General features: G+C 44.9%; 1 protein-coding gene across 4 annotated transcripts in view; it reads right to left on the bottom strand.

Annotated features, from left to right (window-relative positions):
- Window positions 1-20896, bottom strand: part of ULK4 (unc-51 like kinase 4) — a 1163168-nt gene that overhangs the window by 51285 nt on the left and 1090987 nt on the right. The gene's annotated exons all lie outside the window — the stretch shown is intronic.

Below are 20896 nucleotides of genomic sequence, written 5' to 3' on the forward strand. Positions count from 1 at the left end.
TCCAGGCTGTGTAAGGGTTATTTGACTAAGAAGGAGAGTGATGGGTTGCCCCCGCCAGATGACCTGGCCTCCACAGTCACCAGACCTGAACCCAATCGAGATGGTTTGGGGTGAGCTGGACCGCAGAGTGAAGGCAAAAGGGCCAACAACTGCTAAGCATTTCTGGGAACTCCTTCAAGACTGTTGGAAAACCATTTCCGGTGACTACCTCTTGAACCTCATCAAGAGAATGCCAAGAGTGTGCAAAGTAGTAATCAAAGCAAAAGGTGGCTACTTTGAAGAACCTAGAATATAAGACATATTTTCAGTTGTTTCACACTTTTTTAAGTATTTCATTCCACGTTTTCATGAAAATAAAAAAACTATTTGAATGAGGTGTGTCCAAACTTTTGGTCTGTACTGTATATATACTGTATATATATCCCAAAATAATATAAGTAACATCAGATCATGGCGCAAAAAACAAGCCTTCACACAGCCCCTGATACCAAAAATAGAAAATGTTAAGGCTCTCAGACAGTCATGACACAAGCAAAAAATAATTTTTCAGTTTCTGAATTTTTTTTCACCACTTACATAAAACAGCAGAGCAGGCAACCTGAAACACCCCAAAACACCCATGCTGTAAGACTGGACCCTATGACTCAGACCATACCATCTTACAGGTACAAAACGGATTTAAAGAACTCACCTTCCACAAGCTCTAAGGCCTGTTTCAGAAGTCAGTGATTCTAGTACGTTTGTGCTTTTTTTTTATACGTACCAGGATAACTGACATACGCAGACCCATTATAATGAATGGGTCTGCGCATACATCAGTGATTTTTCACTGACCGTGTCTCCGTGCGGTGTACACGCGTGTCCGTGATTGCCGCACAGAGACATGTCTGTTTTTTCTGGCATCACTGATGTCCCACGGACTACGCAGTGGTTTAATCCGTGAAACACGTACCAGAAAAACATGGACATTTAGAATAATAAACATTTTCAACTCACCTTTCCACCGACGCTCTGTGCAGCTTGTGCTCTCTGCAGCTTCCTGGCCGGCTCATGAATATTCATGAATGCAGTCAGAGCCAACCCGGAAGTAGCTGCAGAGAGCGGTGGCCGGACACTGCAGAGCCGAGAAGTTCAGCACCATGGAGAGCAGGAGCGTGAAAGGTAAGCATACGTCCATGTGTAATCATGGATAACGGATCACAGATTGCACATGGACAACCCAGGTGTGCCGTGAATCACGGAACACGGAGGGACAAGTGCGTGTTTTACACGTCAGTGAAGAACGTCTGTGTTTTTCACTGACGTGTGAAATGGGCCTTAGACTGTGAACTTAAAGCACAAATAGGCGAAACCCCTCTTGTAGTCTCTTGTGAATTAAAAATGCCTGTGCCAAATAGGAAGAGTGCTGGTCCAAGTAAAACAAAAACAGAGGGAACAGACCATACAATAAAGCATAGCTGTAGAAAAAAACATGGACCACACATCCAAAAATCATCAGCTGATCTAGTGCCGCTAGACTGTGGGCTTCATACAGTTTGATCAGAATGTTAAACTAAGACCTCATGTTCTGTTTTGTAAATTTTTGCCTACCGTCAGGCAGGGATGTGTGGGATTCATATTTTTTTTCTTCAGCTATGTTATACTATGTTTTTACTTGGAGCAGCACTCTTCCTATTTGGCATAGGCATTTTTAAATAGCAGGAGACAGCACACACGCAGCGGATAAAACAAGTATTCAACATGTCACCAATTTTCTAAATAAATATATTTCTAAAGGTGCTATTGACATGAATTTCTTACCAGATGTTTATAAAAAAAACATCCGATCCAATCCGTAGAGGCAAAGTAATTAAAGCATACTTGTCCATAAATTTAGTAATGTTTAACAATGAGAAGTGACACAGGGAAAAAGTATTGCACACATTTGGTGAAATTTAATACTTATACAAAAGCCTATGTTGGTGAAGACTGTGTAAAGACACCTCCTGGATGGAGAGACTAGTTACATGCACTGCTCAGGTGTGACCTTGGGCCATTCTTCCACACAAACTCTCTTCAAATCCTGAAGATACCCTAGGCTTTTTCTATGAACCCTGAGCTCAAGCTCCTTCCATAAATTTTCTATTGGATTCAGGTCAGGTGATTGGCTGAGCCAGCAGCTTTATTTTCTGTCTATGAAACCAACTAAGAATTTACTTGGCTGTGTATTTTGAATCATTGTCTTGCTGAAATATCCACCCATGTTTCAACTTCATCATCCTGGTATATGGTAGCAGATTTTTATCAAGTATGTTTTGGTACATTTGTCTATTCATTCTTTATTAAAGTTGCCAGTGCCACATTCTGAAAGACAGCCCTATACCATGATGTTCCCATCTCCAACCTTTACTGTTGGTACGGTCTTTTTATGGGTGGTATGCAGTGCCTTTTGGCCTCCAAACATGGTGTGTATTAAATCATCTAAAGAGTTAAATTTTGGTCTCATCCGATAAGACTATATCCCATTATTTCACAGGCTTGTCTAAATGTTGTTTAGCAAACTTTAAACGCACTTTGGCAGGCTTTTTATACAGCAATGAAATCTTGCATGGTGAGTGCGCATACAGGCAATGGAGGTTGAGTGCATTACTTATTGTTTTCTTTGAAACAACTGTACCTGCTGATTCCAGGTCTTTCTGTAGCTCTCTGCTGGTGGTTCTTGTCTCTTGGACAACTCTTCTGATTGGTTCTTTCCAATTCCAGAATATGGCACAACAGTACTCACTGGAACCTTCAGTAGTAGTTTAGAAATTGATCTGTAACCAATGCCATCAGTATGTTTTGCAACAATTACAATGCAAAGGTGTTGAGACAGCTCACTGCATTTACCCATCATGAGCGGTGTCTTGTGTGGCACCTTGGTAATGAGACACTTTTTTGTAAGCCATCCGTTGAGCCAGCTCATATTATTTTTTACTAAATGGCAGGATTGCTTTCTAGTTACAGATAGATTTCAGCTGGTGTTATGAATTTCCATGGATTTTTGAACCTCTCCTCATTTGTTCAATACTTTTTTCTTGTGCCAGTTCTCATTATTACACTTAATTTAATTTATGGACATCTATGGTGTGATTTCTTTGCCTGTGTGGATTAGATGGGTTGTTACCAACATCTGGTGAGAAATTCATGTCAGTAGCACCCTTATAAATATATTTACTTAGAATATTGGTTACGTGTTCAATACTTATTTCACCCGATGCATGTACAGATATACAGTGGAACCTCGGTTTACGAGTAACTTGGTGTGCGAGAATTTCGCTATACGAGCAAAGTTTGCTGTAAATTTGTAACTCAGTTTACGAGCAATCTTTGCTGCATGAGCAAATACTCACTGCACACACTTCCGGTTCCGTACATTTACCGCGCTCTGACCCACTCTTGCAGTGCGCACAAACACACACAAACACACGCACATTATGCTCAACTTACCTTCCGTTCCCTCGCCGGCCTCCTGTTTCTTGTAGTCCGCCGGTACAGGTTGTGTATTGAGTAACCATCGCACCGATGGAGGAACTTCCGCTGTCAGCTGCTTCTCAAGGGCAGCGGAAGCTCCTGCATCTGTCGCGATGGTAAGGTGAGCATAATATGTGTGTTTGTGCATGTGTGGAATGGCACAATAGGGGACCAGGATGGGACATTGAACAAGTTGTGGAACGAATTGTCTGAGCTTCTATTATTTCCTATGGGAAATTTTGCTTTGCTAGACGAGTAACTTGGTTTACAAACACACTCCCAGAACGGATTGTTCTCGTAAACGAAGGTTCCACTGTGTATGTTTATGAGAATGTCTCTCTCTCTCTCTCTGGTTGACTCTTGTATGAGCTTGTATACAGCAGTAACCATTAACCAGCACTTGAAGAACAGCGATCACCATGAAAATAGGCTCTCAAACTGCAGATCAATGTATTCTTCCTAATTGTATTTACTATATAATGTAATATCAATTTAGAATGAACTTGATTCTCTTTTATGCATGAAATTATTGCTATAAGATATCATACAGTATTGTTTCCATGCATAAATAGTGAGCTCTTAATTTTATATATCACTTTGCATTTCAAATTTGACATATTACAAGAGAAGTACGCCCGATCACCTTCCCCAACTTGGCTAAAAATACTGCTCAAAAAGTACTAAGAGGAGTATTTTTACCCTGCTGTAAAACATGCATTGCGACCTCTGGATGTAATTTTGTTTTGTACGAAATTGCATAATACTGCTAGGAATATAATGCCATTGATATTCCTAAATATTACTTTAGAATTCGGGAGAGTATCTTTATATTTAAGGTGTATGGTTTGCCATGGAAAACAGTCACACAAGTCAAGAGAAAGATTCTTTCCGGAAACTATATTTTTTATATTAGTGATGTTATTTCAAAAAACAATTGTCAATTTTCTTTTCTTCAACTAGTCGATGGACTGAAACAGCTATAACAGGTGATAACATACTATTGAGACGGCGGAATCACTGCATGGTGTAGAAGAGTGTGCTGCAATTTAGTAGGATCAGTGCAAGGACAAGTTGATGACTGGACTGTAAGGAGGTGGATTGATTGTCATGTTCTCCCCAAAAACACCAATAGCGTTGTTGTAATGTGCAGTGTATTATGTCCTTGCCCACAGTGGGAACGGTTAGTAGACAGTGAGAGAGACTTTCCTTCTAGAATGGCAGTTAGGGCCCAACATGACTAAGGCTATGTGCACACGCTGCATTTTTTTGACGCTGAGTTTTTGTGCGTTTTTGGCCGCTAAAAACGCACAAAAACGCACCCACAGCAAAAAAACGTGGCAAGAAACGCATGCGTTTTTGCTGCGATTTGGTGCGTTTTTGGCTGCGTTTTTGATCTCTGCGTTTTTCTGTGTTTTTCCAATGCATTGCATGGGGGGAAAACGCAGAAAAACGCAGGAAAGAATTGACATGTCCATTTTTTTTTATTAAGCTCAAAAACGCAGCTTAAAAAAAAAGTTGTGTGCGGACAGCAAAAATGAAAACTCATAGACTTTGCTGGGGAAGCAAAGTCATACAGTTTTGAGCCCAAAAACGCATCCGAAAAACGCGCAAAAACGCCGCGAAAAAACGCACTGTGTGAACTTACCCTAAAGCAGTCTCATGGTCTGAATGGTTGTCAAGGGCACATTCAGTGGGTGACCTGTATCAGACAGGTTCCAGCAGTCCGTGGCTCGAGGGGTCCCCGACCCGGGGGCACCGTCGAACAGTTTTAAATGAAAAATAAAGTCCGACTACGCCACTCGTGGTTTGCGGCCAGGGATAGTAGGGCCGCCGCTGCGAGTTCCCACTGGGGATGATGGATGGGGGCAGCGAGGATGGTGGAGCCCTACAAGAGCAGGGCTTTTCCCCAGGGGTAGGTGAAGGGTTAACGTGGAGGTGCAGCGCAATGAAGCAGTCCAGACAGAAAGTGCAGTTTGATTGTCTTTACTTACTGGCTTCACACCCTGGGGACGTACTGGATCCCAGATGTTACCGTGTCCCTGATGGCTGTGCCAGCCAACCTGGTGCCACTCTCCACCTTTGCACTCTGATGTATGTGGGTCCTCCCCGGCGTGGAGCACTTGGAGGTCCCTCCTGGTGTCTGCGTCCTGCCGCAGGCAGATTGGGCTGTTTAAGGGAATATGTCCCGGTTCCCTCTTTGCTGCTGATGCCTCGGATGTTAGTGGGGGCAGATGAGTCTTGGAAACCCACCCGCCTCACAGAGTTAACAGATGGCTTGAAGTCCTGGTCTGTTCTGGGATCTGCAACCCATGCGTGCAAAGTACTGTGAGCCCTGGATGTCCACCCCACAGGATCTCTCTGTCCTTGGAGCTTGTTCTCTAGCTACTTTTCTCCTCTGAGTGGCTGATTTTTCTACTCAGGTCTTTGCAGATTCTTTGCTACTTTCAATGTGTCTCAAGAGTCTGTGGTCTGTCTTAACACCTTACCTTTTACTCCTCTCCTCAACTCACAACTCCTTCCTCTTTCATTTCCTTTCTCCGACTGACTAGCCACACTCCCCAGGTCACTTTCTCCTCCCCCAGGTCTGGTCTCTTCCTCCCAGTTGGCTGCCTGTTATTTAACAGTGCCCAGTCCTATCATCTGGCTAGGTGAGGCTCCCAGCCGGGTACAGCGAGTGTAAATGTCCTGGTGTGCTAGTGTGTATGTAGTGACTGGCACAGTCATGTAGGACCCGAGCTGTTACCTTGTTTTTGTTACACCTGGTTACCGCAGGGGCGTCACAATAGCATGAATTGAAGAATCTGACACTGATACAGTGGACTAGGTCCAGGGACTGACCTTCAAATTGGATTGACCTAGTTAAAAGGGGTCCAGATAGAAGGAGGTCTTGCAGTCCGGCTCTCAGTGACCTACAGTTCCTGAGGGTAACAAGCCAATACGGAATAGAACATGAGAAAAGGTAACTGTCCCAGGCGAGAGTTCCCTAGACATCTGAAATTTTGAAACTTAAAGCCAGCTTTACACCTTACAATTAGGTATGAGATCTCGTATGCGATATGACACGCCCAGGTCGCATATGCGATCTAATGAGATTGCACGTAGGTCGTTCATTTGCTGTCACACGTGCGTTAGTAGCCTATGTTAAATTGGTCAATTTTGTGTGCGATCCTTTAGATCATGTGTTCTGTGACGTATGCATTGGGCACCCTTTTTTTTTTTATTTATTGTCTTGACAAGCGTGTGTAATGTGTAGGGATGCGTTTTTACTATGTCATCTGCCATTCAGCTCTGCTACATGACAGCAGACACAGACAGCCATGTAGCAGCGGTGAATGGTAGTTCACAGCAGACACAGACAGAGCCGCACTGTCAGAATGAACTCGGGTGAACCTCACCCGACTTCATGGTCATGCTGCGGCTCTGTCTGTGTCGTGTCCTGATTAGCGGTCACCAGTGAAGACTCACCGGTGACCGCTAAACTCCTGAGTAAGTGAATTGAGCAGCCCTCTCTCATATACTCACCGATCCCCGGCTCTGCACGGCATTCACACTGCTGCGGCGGCTTTTACTGTTTTGAAAAAGCCGGCCGCCCATTAAACAATCTCGTATTCCCTGCTTACCCCGCCCACCGGCGCCTATGATTGGTTACAGTGAGACACGCCCCCACGCTGAGTGACAGGTGTCACACTGCACCCAATCACAGCAGCCGGTGGGCGTGTCTATACTGTGTAGTGAAATAAATAATTAAATAATTAAAAAAAACGGCGTGCGGTCCCCCCCAATTTTAAAACCAGCCAGATAAAGCCATACGGCTGAAGGCTGGTATTCTCAGGATGGGGAGCTCCACGTTATGGGGAGCCCCCCACCCTAACAATATCAGCCAACAGCCGCCCAGAATTGCCGCATACATTATATGCGACAGTTCTGGGACTGTACCCGGCTCTTCCCGATTTGCGTTGGCTGGTGCGTTGGCAAATCGGGGTAATAAGGAGTTATTGGCAGCCCATAGCTGCCAATAAGTCCTAGATTAATCATGTCAGGCGTCTATGAGACACCCTCCATGATTAATCTGTAAATTACAGTAAATAAACACACACGCCCGAAAAAATCCTTTATTAGAAATAAAAAACACAAACACATTCCCTGGTTCACCACTTTAATCTGCCCCAAAAAGCCCTCCTTGTCCGGCGTACTCCACAGTCCTCCAGCGTCGCATCCAGCGCTGCTGCATGGAGGTGACCGGAGCTGCAGCAGACACAGCCACTCCGGTCACCTCCACACAGCAACTGAAGACAGCCGCGCTATCGGCTGAGCTGTCAGTGAGGTTACCCGCTGTCACTGGATCCAGCGGTGGATGCAGCGGTGGCCGCGGGTAACCTCAGTGACAGATCAGCTGATCGCGCTACTCACCGCCGCTCCGGTCAGCAACTGAGGTGAGTAGCGCGATCAGCTGAGCTGTCACTGAGGTTACCCGCGGCCACCGCTGCATCCACCGCTGGATTCAGTGACAGCGGGTAACCTCAGTGACAGCAGCTGATCGCGCGGCTGTCTTCATTAGCTGCGTGGAGGTGACCGGAGTGGCGGTGTCTGCTGCAGCTCCGGTCACCTGCATGCAGCAGCGCTGGATGCGACGCTGGAGGACTGTGGAGTACGCCGGACAAGGAGGGCTTTTTGGGGCAGATTAAAGTGGTGAACCAGGGAATGTGTTTGTGTGTTTTATTTCTAATAAAGGATTTTTTCGGGCGTGTGTTTATTTACTGTAATTTACAGATTAATCATGGAGGGTGTCTCATAGACGCCTGACATGATTAATCTAGGACTTATTGGCAGCTATGGGCTGCCAATAACTCCTTATTACCCCGATTTGCCAACGCACCAGGGCAAATCGGGAAGAGCCGGGTACAGTCCCAGAACTGTCGCATATAATGTATGCGGCAATTCTGGGCGGCTGTTGGCTGATATTGTTAGGCTGGGGGGCTCCCCATAACGTGGAGCTCCCCATCCTGAGAATACCAGCCTTCAGCCGTATGGCTTTATCTGGCTGGTTTTAAAATTAGGGGGGAACCGCATGCCGTTTTTTTTAATTATTTAATTATTTATTTCACTGCACAGTATAGACACGCCCACCGGCTGCTGTGATTGGGTGCAGTGTGACACCTGTCACTCAGCGTGGGGGAGTGTCTCACTGAAACAAATCATAGGCGCCGGTGGGCGGGGAAAGCAGGGAATAGGAGATTGTTTAATGGGCGGCCGGCTTTTTCAAAACAGTAAAAGCCGCCGGAGCAGTGTGAATGCCGTGCAGCGCCGGGGATCGGGGATCGGTGAGTATATGAGAGAGGGGGATAGACTGACATGGACAGAGAGTGAGGGACAGAGATAGTGACGGACTGACAGAGATTAGTGCATGACAGACATTGTGAGGCGCTTCAGAACGCAGCTTTTCAGCTCCGCTCTGAAGCAGACCTTTTTTAAGCTGCGGTGCAGAGCGCACACCTGCGCACATAGCCTCAGACATCACAATCGTATGAGGGATGTCACACGTTACAATTCACTAGTTTCGTACTACCAAACGTCCAATGTATGAGGAATAAACGACGTGTATGCGATCACCGTATTTTCGTTCAATATCGATCGCATGTAGGTTTCACACGCAAATACATCACGAACGATGCCGGATGTGCGTCACTTACAACTTGACCCCGACGACGGATTGAAAGATCTATTGAAGTGTGTAAAGCAGGCTTAAGTTTTCCCATATTTGCAAATCCCCCTCCACTACAGGAGAATCAGACGCAGAACCCCAGGGAAGAGAGAATGACTGAAGGACTGCACTATGGAGTTAAGCTGGGTGCTACTGAAGCTAGACATACTTATGAGAGCATGAACATCCCAAATGTGTCTGAAGAAGGTGTGCTTATGGATGCTTTGTGTTATTGAAATCTATGAGAAGTTGTATACCCGTTATCTGGTGTATATAGTTGTTATTGAAGGACTGTTCACAAAAACTATGTTGCTTAAAAGGAAGTGGTGGTCTCCTTGTCGTCATGAGTTACCATCGGGTTCTGGAAAGCCAAAGTCATCAGCATCACGCAGCCTGCACAGGTGAATGGCCCTTGTGACACAAGTCCACACACCAAGCTAGGATGCCATCTTTCATGTAGCATGCCGGGGCATAAGCGAACTGTACTTCGCCCATGACTACCGCCCCGTGCCATGCTATAGGGCCATTGAGCATCAAATCTAAGCATACAACTTACATTAATATTTGACTTTTATTTTTCAATTAAGAGACAAAATCTTTGGTTTTATCATGATAATCTTAATTAGGGATTTTACCTTTAGGGGTAAAAGAATCTGCAATATTAAAGATATCACATATATTATATATGTAACCACTGCATCTTTGCTATATATGTATTGATGCTATTGAACTTATTCACAAGTAGAAATTAATAAAGCTGAAAACTGAAAGTGTTGGCATTGTAAATTATCTGAATAAATTTGATACAGAATCCTTTATCTGTGAGCTAGCAGTGAACAAAGGGCCACTATGCGAGTCAAAGTGAAGAAAAAATAAAAAAGTTGTGTAATTCTTCAGCCGCCCACACCACAGTATACATCAAAGCTAAGCGGCCTGGTGGGGGAAGGCGGGGAGTAGAGCCATACAAGAAAAGGGTGGATAGAGGAGGAGGGCAGGCAATATGAGAAGCTTGTAGTGTGGATAGGAGGGCAATACACAAATGAAGAGAGAAGACAACGATTGTTTGAACTTGTAATAAGAGTTGTGAGGACTTCTGGCTGTCGTACCATATGTCAGGCACAGGCCACACTGGATGGATTATATTCTGTAATGGCTGTGAGATCTGACCATAGGACTACATATTTATCTGCATGTGGGGTTAGGCTGGGCTTGTGATGCAGTTTTGCAGCTGCTGTATTTGCAGCACCGATCAGTTGTGAAGGTTTATGTGAATGGGAATGTTAGTAATTCTAGTTCAGTAAATGATTTTTCCTATGCAGCTAAATCAGTTTTTTCCACTTTACTATGCTACACATATACTGTATATATACTATATATATATATGTATATATATATATATATATATATATATATATATATATATATATACAGTTAGGTCCAGAAATATTTGGACAGTGACACAATTTTCGCGAGTTGGGCTCTGCATGCCACCACATTGGATTTGAAATGAAACCTCTACAACAGAATTCAAGTGCAGATTGTAACGTTTAATTTGAAGGTTTGAACAAAAATATCTGATAGAAATTGTAGGAATTGTACACATTTCTTTACAAACACTCCACATTTTAGGAGGTCAAAAGTAATTGGACAAATAAACCAAACCCAAACAAAATATTTTTATTTTCAATATTTTGTTGCGAATCCTTTGGAGGCAATCACTGCCTTAAGTCTGGAACCCATGGACATTACTAAACGCTGGGTTTCCTCCTTCTTAATGCTTTTCCAGGCCTTTACAGCCGCAGCCTTCAGGTCTTGCTTGTTTGTGGGTCTTTCCGTCTTAAGTCTGGATTTGAGCAAGTGAAATGCATGCTCAATTGGGTTAAGATCTGGTGATTGACTTGGCCATTGCAGAATGTTCCACTTTTTTGCACTCATGAACTCCTGGGTAGCTTTGGCTGTATGCTTGGGGTCATTGTCCATCTGTACTATGAAGCGCCGTCCGATCAACTTTGCGGCATTTGGCTGAATCTGGGCTGAAAGTATATCCCGGTACACTTCAGAATTCATCCGGCTACTCTTGTCTGCTGTTATGTCATCAATAAACACAAGTGACCCAGTGCCATTGAAAGCCATGCATGCCCATGCCATCACGTTGCCTCCACCATGTTTTACAGAGGATGTGGTGTGCCTTGGATCATGTGCCGTTCCCTTTCTTCTCCAAACTTTTTTCTTCCCATCATTCTGGTACAGGTTGATCTTTGTCTCATCTCTCCATAGAATACTTTTCCAGAACTGAGCTGGCTTCATGAGGTGTTTTTCAGCAAATTTAACTCTGGCCTGTCTATTTTTGGAATTGATGAATGGTTTGCATCTAGATGTGAACCCTTTGTATTTACTTTCATGGAGTCTTCTCTTTACTGTTGACTTAGAGACAGATACACCTACTTCACTGAGAGTGTTCTGGACTTCAGTTGATGTTGTGAACGGGTTCTTCTTCACCAAAGAAAGTATGCGGCGATCATCCACCACTGTTGTCATCCGTGGACGCCCAGGCCTTTTTGAGTTCCCAAGCTCACCAGTCAATTCCTTTTTTCTCAGAATGTACCCGACTGTTGATTTTGCTACTCCAAGCATGTCTGCTATCTCTCTGATGGATTTTATCTTTTTTTTCAGCCTCAGGATGTTCTGCTTCACCTCAATTAAGAGTTCCTTAGACCGCATGTTGTCTGGTCACAGCAACAGCTTCCAAATGCAAAACCACACACCTGTAATCAACCCCAGACCTTTTAACTACTTCATTGATTACAGGTTAACGAGGGAGATGCCTTCAGAGTTAATTGCAGCCCTTAGAGTCCCTTGTCCAATTACTTTTGGTCCCTTGAAAAAGAGGAGGCTATGCATTACAGAGCTATGATTCCTAAACCCTTTCTCCGATTTGGATGTGAAAACTCTCATATTGCAGCTGGTAGTGTGCACTTTCAGCCCATATTATATATATAATTGTATTTCTGAACATGTTTTTGTAAATAGCTAAAATAACAAAACTTGTCTCACTGTCCAAATATTTCTGGACCTAACTGTATATATATACACACACACACACACACACACACACACACACACACACACACACACACGAGGGGTGATCCTAAAGTAATGATAATTGGTTATTTCCATTGCACACAGAAATTAAAATAAAATGTTTTCTTCTCTCTTAAGTACCCACTAGTGCAGGAAAAAAAAAATCACTTAAATAGGCCACGATTCCCAGGAGCTACATTCATTTGAATATGAATTGCCGAGGAGTGAACATCAAAATGGAAAAAAACGAGCTCAGAGCTGTCATCAAATACCTCTGCTTGAAAAAAATGACTACCAAAGACACACACAGCGACTTGGTGGAAACATTGGGGGACTCTCCTCCATATTCCACAGTTGCACGCTGGGCCAAGGAATTAAACCTAGTAAGAACATCGACGGAAGATGAACATCGTCAAGGACGCCCATCCACGTCCCTCAATGAAGAAAACGTGAAAAAAGTTGAAGAAGTTGTATTGGCAAATCGAAGAGTGATTATCAGGCATGTAGCTGAGGTCACAGGGATCTCATATGGCAGTATTCAAAGAATCCTTGCAAAAGAATTGCATATGAGAAAGGTCTCCGCGTGTTGGGTGCCAAAAATGTTAACCGATGAGCAAAAGAAGAAACAAGTTGACATTTCATTAGCAAATCTCGAAAAGTTCCAAGTAGACAAGGAGAATTTTTTGTCACGTTTTTTGACCATGGACGAGAACTGGATCCACCACTTTGATCCCGAAACTAAATAGCAATCGATGACATGGAAATGAGCCGACGAACCGACGCTGAAGAAATTCAAAGTGTAAAGCTCAGCAGGGAAGGTTATGGCGTCCGTTTTTTGGGACGCTGAAGGAACTATTATGGTGGACTATTTGGAGAAGGGAGCCACTATTACGGGCTCCTACTACTCAGAACAAATAAGAAGATTGCGGGAGGCTATCAAAGAGAAAAGGCTTGGCAAACTGCGGGCTGGAGTGCTGTTTCACCAAGATAACGCGCCAGCTCACAAAGCTGCAGTTGCCATTGCAACCATTCAAGAAGCGGGCTTTGAACTGGTGGAACACCCCCCCTATTCGCCAGATCTAGCCCCCAGTGTCTTCTTTCTCTTTCCTCACCTCAAGGAACACCTCTGGGGCAAGAAATTTGACGACAATAGCGACGTGATAACCGCTGTTGGGGATTTTTTTGAGGGTCAAGATCAAGAAATTTTTTCGAAGAGAATTCTAAGTTTAGAAAAGAGATGGACTAAATGTATAGACTTGTTAGGAGACCATGTAGAATTTTTTTTTTTTTTAATATATTCATTGTGTTTATTTTTGATTATCATTATTTTTGGATCGCCCCTCGTATATATTAAATATATCATCAGATAAATCCAGAATTCACACAGTTCATTTCTATTGCAAAACATTCTAACGTGGTCAGCCCCATTTATTCATGTAAGAAATTGCTTCTATAAGTGACATGTCCCTTATAAAGTTTTAAAAGCTGTGCCGGTAAAATCTGCAGTCGTAAGAGCTGCACTGCCAATCTCTCGTCTAAAATAATGGGAGGTGAGATGCGTGAAGAAACAATAAAGGTTTTAAATATTTTTTAAAGCGGAGCTGTCACCAGGTCAAAAGTGGTCGATTTTAGTTCTTGTTTTATTACCGCAGCTTCGCAGGGTTTGTTTGTTTTTTTTTTCTTCATTATTAAATCCATCATATGGTTTCAGAGACATGGGCCTATTTATTTAGAGCTAATTTTATGGTCTTTACCAAGAGGGTAACTTTAGGCTGTTCTGAGTTATTACCCTGTGAGCAAAGTCCCCTTGTAAAGACCATAAAAATTAGCATATTGGTCACAGTAAACGAAAATAAAAAAATGAATACTTGGGGACGAAAGGGGAACAAAATAAACAAAAACAACAAGTTTGGTCTTAAAAGCATCACTCCAGTGTTTTGTTTTTTTTTTATTTTAGCACTGGAGTGGTGCTTCTAATCTAGGGTCTCTGCCCCAATCTTACAACTCGCCCTCCAGCATTTAGGTTTTCTACACACATACAGCCAGTCATTAACTTACGTGGGTCCAAGGGGAGGTAGGGCAGGGGTTTTCATTTTTATTTGTATTTATTTCTTTTTTTTGTACACACTACATCTGAAAATGCTGATTTTACCCCAGTGAGAGCCATTCACACACTGCAAGCAGCTTGGACTGGGCCAAGCACAAAGTGTAAACGAGCACAGCGATGCTCGCTCGAGTGGCTAGCATATGTAAAGCACCCGAACTATGAACACTTTATAATGTCTGTGTTCAGTACAAGTACTGAACTTTACTGTTCAGTTTGATCATTTCCAGTCTTCTGGACATCTTGTGACTGCAATGTCTTACTGTTCAGAAGTCAGAAGTTATATAACAAGCTCTCAATGGCAGTCTATGAAAGACAGAATGAGGCTCTCATGGACTTGCATTGAGTTGTGACCTCGAGCTTGCTCCATGAAAAACTAGAGCTGCCAGCAGTTCACACACTGCCAGAGACTGACTGGAACAGCGGTGTTAGAAAATAAGGACGGCGGCGGTAGGGTCAGAGAACTTAGGGGCACTTTGCACACTACGACATCGCAGGTGCGATGTCGGTGGGGTCAAATTGAAAGTGACGCACATCCGGCGTCGCAGGCGATATCGTAGTGTGTAAAGCCTTTTTGATACGATTAACGAGCGCAAAATCGTCGTAATCGTATCATTGGTGTAGCCTCGGTCATTTCCATAATTTGGAAATGACTGATGTTACGATGTTGTTCCTCGTTCGAGCGGCATCCCCCATCGCTGTGTGTGAAGCCGCAGGAGCGAGGAACATCTCCTACCTGCGTCCTGCGGCTCATGCCAGCTATGCAGAAGGAAGGAGATGGGCGGGATGTTTGCGTCCCGCTCATCTCCGCCCCTCCACTTCTATTGGCCGCCTGTCGTGTGACGTCGCTATGACGCCGCACGACCCGCCCCCTTAATAAGGAGGCGGGTCGCTGGCCAGAGCAACGTCGCAGGGCAGGTGAGTGCATGTGAAGCTGGCGTAGCGATAATGTTCGCTATGCCAACTATCACCATGATATCACAGCTGCGACGGGGGCGGGGATTATCGCGCTCGGCATCGCAAGCATTGGCTTGCGATGTTGTAGTGTGCAAAGTGCCCCTTAAGCTGGGGTCACACTAAACGACAGCGACAACGACGTCGCTGTACGTCACCATTTTCTGTGACGTAGCAGCGACCTTGTAAGTCGCTGTTATGATCGCTGCTTAGCTGTCAAACACAGCAGCCGAAGCAGCGATCATAACGACACGTGTCGCTGTGCTGCAACATGAGCAGGGAGCCGCGCACACTGAGCGCTGGCTCCCTGCTCTCCTAGCTACAGTACACATCGTGTTAATTACGCGATGTGTACTGCAGCTACATGTGCACAGAGCAGGGAGCCGCGCACACTGCTTAGCGCTGGCTCCTTGCTCTCCTAGCTACAGTACACATCGGGTTAATTACACAATGTGTACTGCAGCTACATGTGCAGAGAGCAGGAGCCGGCGCTGGCAGCGTGAGAGCGGCGGAGGCTGGTAACGAAGGTAAATATCGGGTAACCACCTTGGTTACCCGATGTTTACCTTGGTTACAACTTACCGCAGCTGCCAGATGCCGGCTCCTGCTCCCTGCTCGCTTCATTTTGTCGCTCTCTCTCTGTCACACACAGCGATCTGTGCGTCACAGCGGGAGAGTGACGACCAAAAAATGAAGCTGGACATTCAGCAACGAGCGGCAACCTCACAGCAGGGGCCAGCTCATTGCTGGATGTCACACACAGCGACAGCGACGGGATGTCGCTGCAACGTCACAGAAAATGGTGACGTAGCAGTGACGTCGTTGTCGTTGTCGCTGTGTGTGACACCACATTTAGATTAGAAGCACCACTCCAGTGGTAAAATAAAAAAAAAACTAAATACTAGAGTGGTGCTTTAACACTTGTTTGGCCAACAAATTTTGTTTCAACTGCTCAATAAACATTCATTTATGGCTCAGCTGAACGTTGACATTTTGTCAAGAGTACAGAAGAGGCCCCTTTACACACTGAGACTTTCTAGCGATCCCACCAGCGATCTCGACCTGGCCGGGATCGCTGGAAAGTCTCTAACAGTCGCTGGTGAGCTGTCAAACAGGCAGATCTGGCCAACGACGCAGCAGCAATACAGACCTGCAGAACGACCTTGCTGGAAAAGGAACGCTAGCACGCCTATGGGCTGGGTCGCTAACGATGTCGTTGTAACGGTGTCAAACACACCGATACATGCTGCGCAGCGGGAAACAAAGGACCAAAGAATGGTCCTGAACGACTTGTAGCGATCAGCGACCTCACAGCGGGGGCCAGGTCACTGATGCGTGTCACACACGGCAATGTCGCTGGGAAGGTTGCTATTACGTCACAAAACCGGTGACGTTACAGAGATATCGCTAGTGATGTTGCAGTGTGTAAAGGGGCCTAAGGAAACAAGCTAAAAGCTTCTAACAGTGGCTTATCTCCCATATAGACAAAGGATCAGGCAAGTTTTAATCCTTCTTTTCCACATCTTGAGTCTTGTCCCCCAAATACAAAGTAAATAGTCATTCCATCAAACCTTAAGGCTGCTTTACACCAGACAATCTATCGTGCGATAGATCGTCGGGGTCACGGTTTTTGTGACGCACATCCGGCATCGCTGGCGATGCCGGCCTGTGTGACACCTCCTAGCGACGCAGTATCGCTCACAAATCGTGAGTCGTGTACTGCTCGCTAGGTTCCATAATATCGTTTATTTTAGTTGTTCATCGTTTCCGGGGTAGCACACGCCGCTCCGTGTGACACCCCGGGAACGATGAACAGCCGCTCACCTGCGTCACACGGCTGCCGCCGGCTATGTGAAGGAAGGAGGTGGGCGGGATGTTTACGTCCCGCTCATTTCCGCCCCTCCGCTTCCATTGGCCGGCGGCCGTGTGACGTCGCTGTGACGCCGAACGTCCCTCCCACTCCAGGAAGTGGACGTTCGCCGCCCACAGCGTGGTCGCACGAGAGGTAAGTATGTGTGACGGGGGTTACTGACTTTGTGCGACACGGGCAGCGATTTGCCCGTGACGCAAAAAGGACGGGGGTGGGTACGATCGATTGTGAAATTGCACAATCGGTCGTACCGTGTAAAGCAGCCTTTAGAGTATGCGCACACGTTAAGTATTTGCAGCAGACATTTCTGCACCACAAATGTATAATTGGCAGGAAAACCGTTACTTAAAATATTTTCATGCATTTTTCCCCCATCCACTTGAATGGGTGAAAAATGCTGAAAGAATTGACATGCTACAGCTTTTAAACTGCTTCAAATGTGTAAGTAAAAAATAAGCAACATGTGACGTCAGAAATCTCCTTTACTTTGCTGGTACAGTAAAATGCTGCATTTTCTTTTCGAGGCAAAAACGCAAGATGGGAACAAGCCCTAAATAAATGCGATCGGCTGACATTTATCTAATGTACGAGGGATGCTGTTTGACAATTGCTCTCGGGTGAAACAAGGATTGACTCTAAATTCACACTTTGCTTCATATTTATGTTTGCAGTGGTTTTGCTGAATGTAGATGCTTGTACTTCATAGAATGCTATTAAAAGGAAAAAAAAAATTTTGTTGTTTTATTTCTGAAAATTTCTCAAAATTAGTGTCTGTTGCTATATGAATTGCCATTTTAAGTGTACATCTCCTCTGCAGGCCTATATGTCCCCATGATTACCAATGTAAATTTGGTAACAAGAAGGTTAAAGATGGAAGGCAGTATCACTACAGAACGGGGTTTATTTGCAGTCTGCAGCCACGGCCACGGATGGGAACACAAAACTTATTTAAATTACTGTGCAAATTCTCTTCCTTTTTATTTAAGATGCTTTTCTGTATCAGTTTAATATGTTTAGTATGAAATGTCAATGTTGGTGTTATGGAAATTTGTCCATATAGTGATGAATGTCTCCACTGCTCATTGAGAGGTTTGGTGGAAGAATAAAATAGAAGGATTGCTGTTCACCTGTACCTGGATCCTTGCTATATTCCTTTTCTAGTGAAATGTTATTTTCAGACTAGTGCAACTAATAATAGAATTATAGATCCATTTTTCTCCAGCCTGCTTTTCATGCACCTCATACACGTCCTCACTTCTCTGTTAAGATATGTTTTACATATATGAAATATGAACCTGTCCTTACTAGAAATCTGCAAACTGTCAAAGATAGATGGATGCTATAATTTCAATATTATGTAAAGCTGAATTATTTAATATATGTGGCAACTAAAATGAATTGAGAGAAAACACAACTAAATGGTGGCTTAGTGGTTAGCACTGTGTAGTGGCTCAGTGGTTAGCACTGTGTAGTGGCTCAGTGGTTAGCACTGTTGCTTTGCTGGGGCTCTGAGTTCAAATCCCACCAACGACATTATCTTCAAGATGTTTGTATGTTCTCCCGTATTCTCAATTTAAACAGTAATGACAATGTCTGTAAAATGCTATAGAATCAATGGTGCTACATAAGCAAGTAAAATAAATAAATACATTAAAAGTGCTCCCTGGTTTTTCCACTCCTGGTCTTTGTTGACAGGTCATAGTGGTGACATCACAACTACAGCATATGAGACCACTGCAGGCAATCAAAGGGCTCAGTGGTATTGCCAAAGCAGTAAACACAACACTTCAGAGAGTAGTGATTGGCTGCAGTGATCATGTACGCTGTTGTTATGACATTACCAGTGCAGCATGTCATCAATGACCAGGGGCAGTCGTGGAGAAGCAGCTCTGGACTTTTGGTGAGTGAGTCCTAATAATTTTGTGATTTCTACACTGGGCAAGAAATGGAAATAAGGATAATTAAAGGTGTTGTCAACTACTTGGAGATCTTCCTCTTAAATGCTGTATTCTACCATTTAAAAAAAAACAAACAAAAAAAACAACAAGTACTAACGTCTGCTACTGACCCCATTCCAGCAATGTTGGTGCCAGGTCTCCTCCAGTGCTCATGTGACATTGTTATGCCATGTGAGCACTGCAGTCAATTAGTGTCCGCTAATGGGCTGCAATGCTCACAGCTCCTCTGGACTTCTGAGTTTCGTTCAAAGAACACATAAGAGCTCCAGACCATTAACGGCCACTCATAAGCTGCAGGGCTTGCTCAGTGGTTAGCACTGTTGCTTTGCAGCGGAGTCCTGGGTTAAAATCCCACCAGTGACAAGGATTTGCAAGGAGTTTGTATGCTCTCCCCATGTTTGTGTAGTTTTCCTCTGTATACTGTGGTTTCCTCCCATACTGCAAAGACATACTAAAAGGGAGTATAGATTGTGAGCTCCAGTGGGGACAGTGAGGATGAGGATGATGTCTATAAAGTGCTGCAGAATATGATGAAGCTACAGTATATAAGCAAAGCATAATAAATTAACAATTTAATTGTGGAAAAACACTTTAAAGGGAACCTGTCAGGTGCAATATGCACCCAGAACCATGAGTAGTGTGGCTGCTAACCCTGTGGGTGTGCTAACATCAGGACCGCCACTAGGAATTTCAGGGCCCCATACTGGCAAAATTATGGGGACCCCTTGAGACTCCACCCCAGCTCCACCTCCACCCCGCAAAACTTCCACAGTCCACCACTCTTGGAAAAACCTATATTTCCATAATACACGATCTACACCTCCCTGCTCCATAATACACGCTCTACACCGCCTCTCTCCGTAATACACCCTCTACACCGCCCCCCTCCGGTCACACTCTAACCCCCTCCGGTCACACTCTGCCCCCCTCGGGTCACAGTCTGCCCCTCTCCTGTCACAGTCTGCAACCCCTCTTGTCACAGTCTGCCCCTCCTCTTGTCACAGTCTGCAACCCCTCTTGTCACAGTCTGCCCCTCCTCTTGTCACAGTCTGCACCCCCTCTTGTCACAGTCTGCTCCTCCTCTTGTCACAGTCTGCACCCTCTCTTGTCACAGTCTGCCCCTCCTCTTGTCAGAGTCTGCCCCTCCTCTTGTCACAGTCTGCCCCTCCTCTTGTCACAGTCTGCACCTCCTCTTGTCACAGTCTGCCCCTCCTCTTGTCACAGTCTGTACCTCCTCTTGTCACAGTCTGCCCCTCCTCTTGTCACAGTCTGCCCCTCCTCTTGTCACAGTCTGCCCCTCTCTTGTCACAGTCTGCCCCTCTCTTGTCACAGTCTTCCCCTCCTCTTGTCACAGTCTGCCCCTTCTCTTGTCACAGTCTGCCCCTTCTCTTGTCACAGTCTACCCCTTCTCTTGTCACAGTCTGCCCCTCCTCTTGTCACAGTCTGTCCCTTCTCTTGTCACAGTCTGCCCCTCCTCTTGTCACAGTCTGCCCCTTCTCTTGTCACAGTCTGCACCCCCTCTTGTCACAGTCTGCACCCCCCATGTCCTTCTCTTCACTCATTACTGGTCATGTGCCCTCACCTGCTACAGCTTCTCAAGTATCTTCTGGCTCCTCCCACATGGGGGTCACATGGGCATGATGTCATTGCAGGTCCTGCATGGAGCAGATTAGAGCCTCCTGCCTCTGCAGTGCTCAGGTATTAAATCCCCTCTCCCTTGAAAAAAAACACCGGAT

The sequence above is a fragment of the Anomaloglossus baeobatrachus genome, chromosome 6 (genome assembly GCF_048569485.1).
Source record: "Anomaloglossus baeobatrachus isolate aAnoBae1 chromosome 6, aAnoBae1.hap1, whole genome shotgun sequence".
Lineage (NCBI taxonomy): Eukaryota > Metazoa > Chordata > Amphibia > Anura > Aromobatidae > Anomaloglossus > Anomaloglossus baeobatrachus.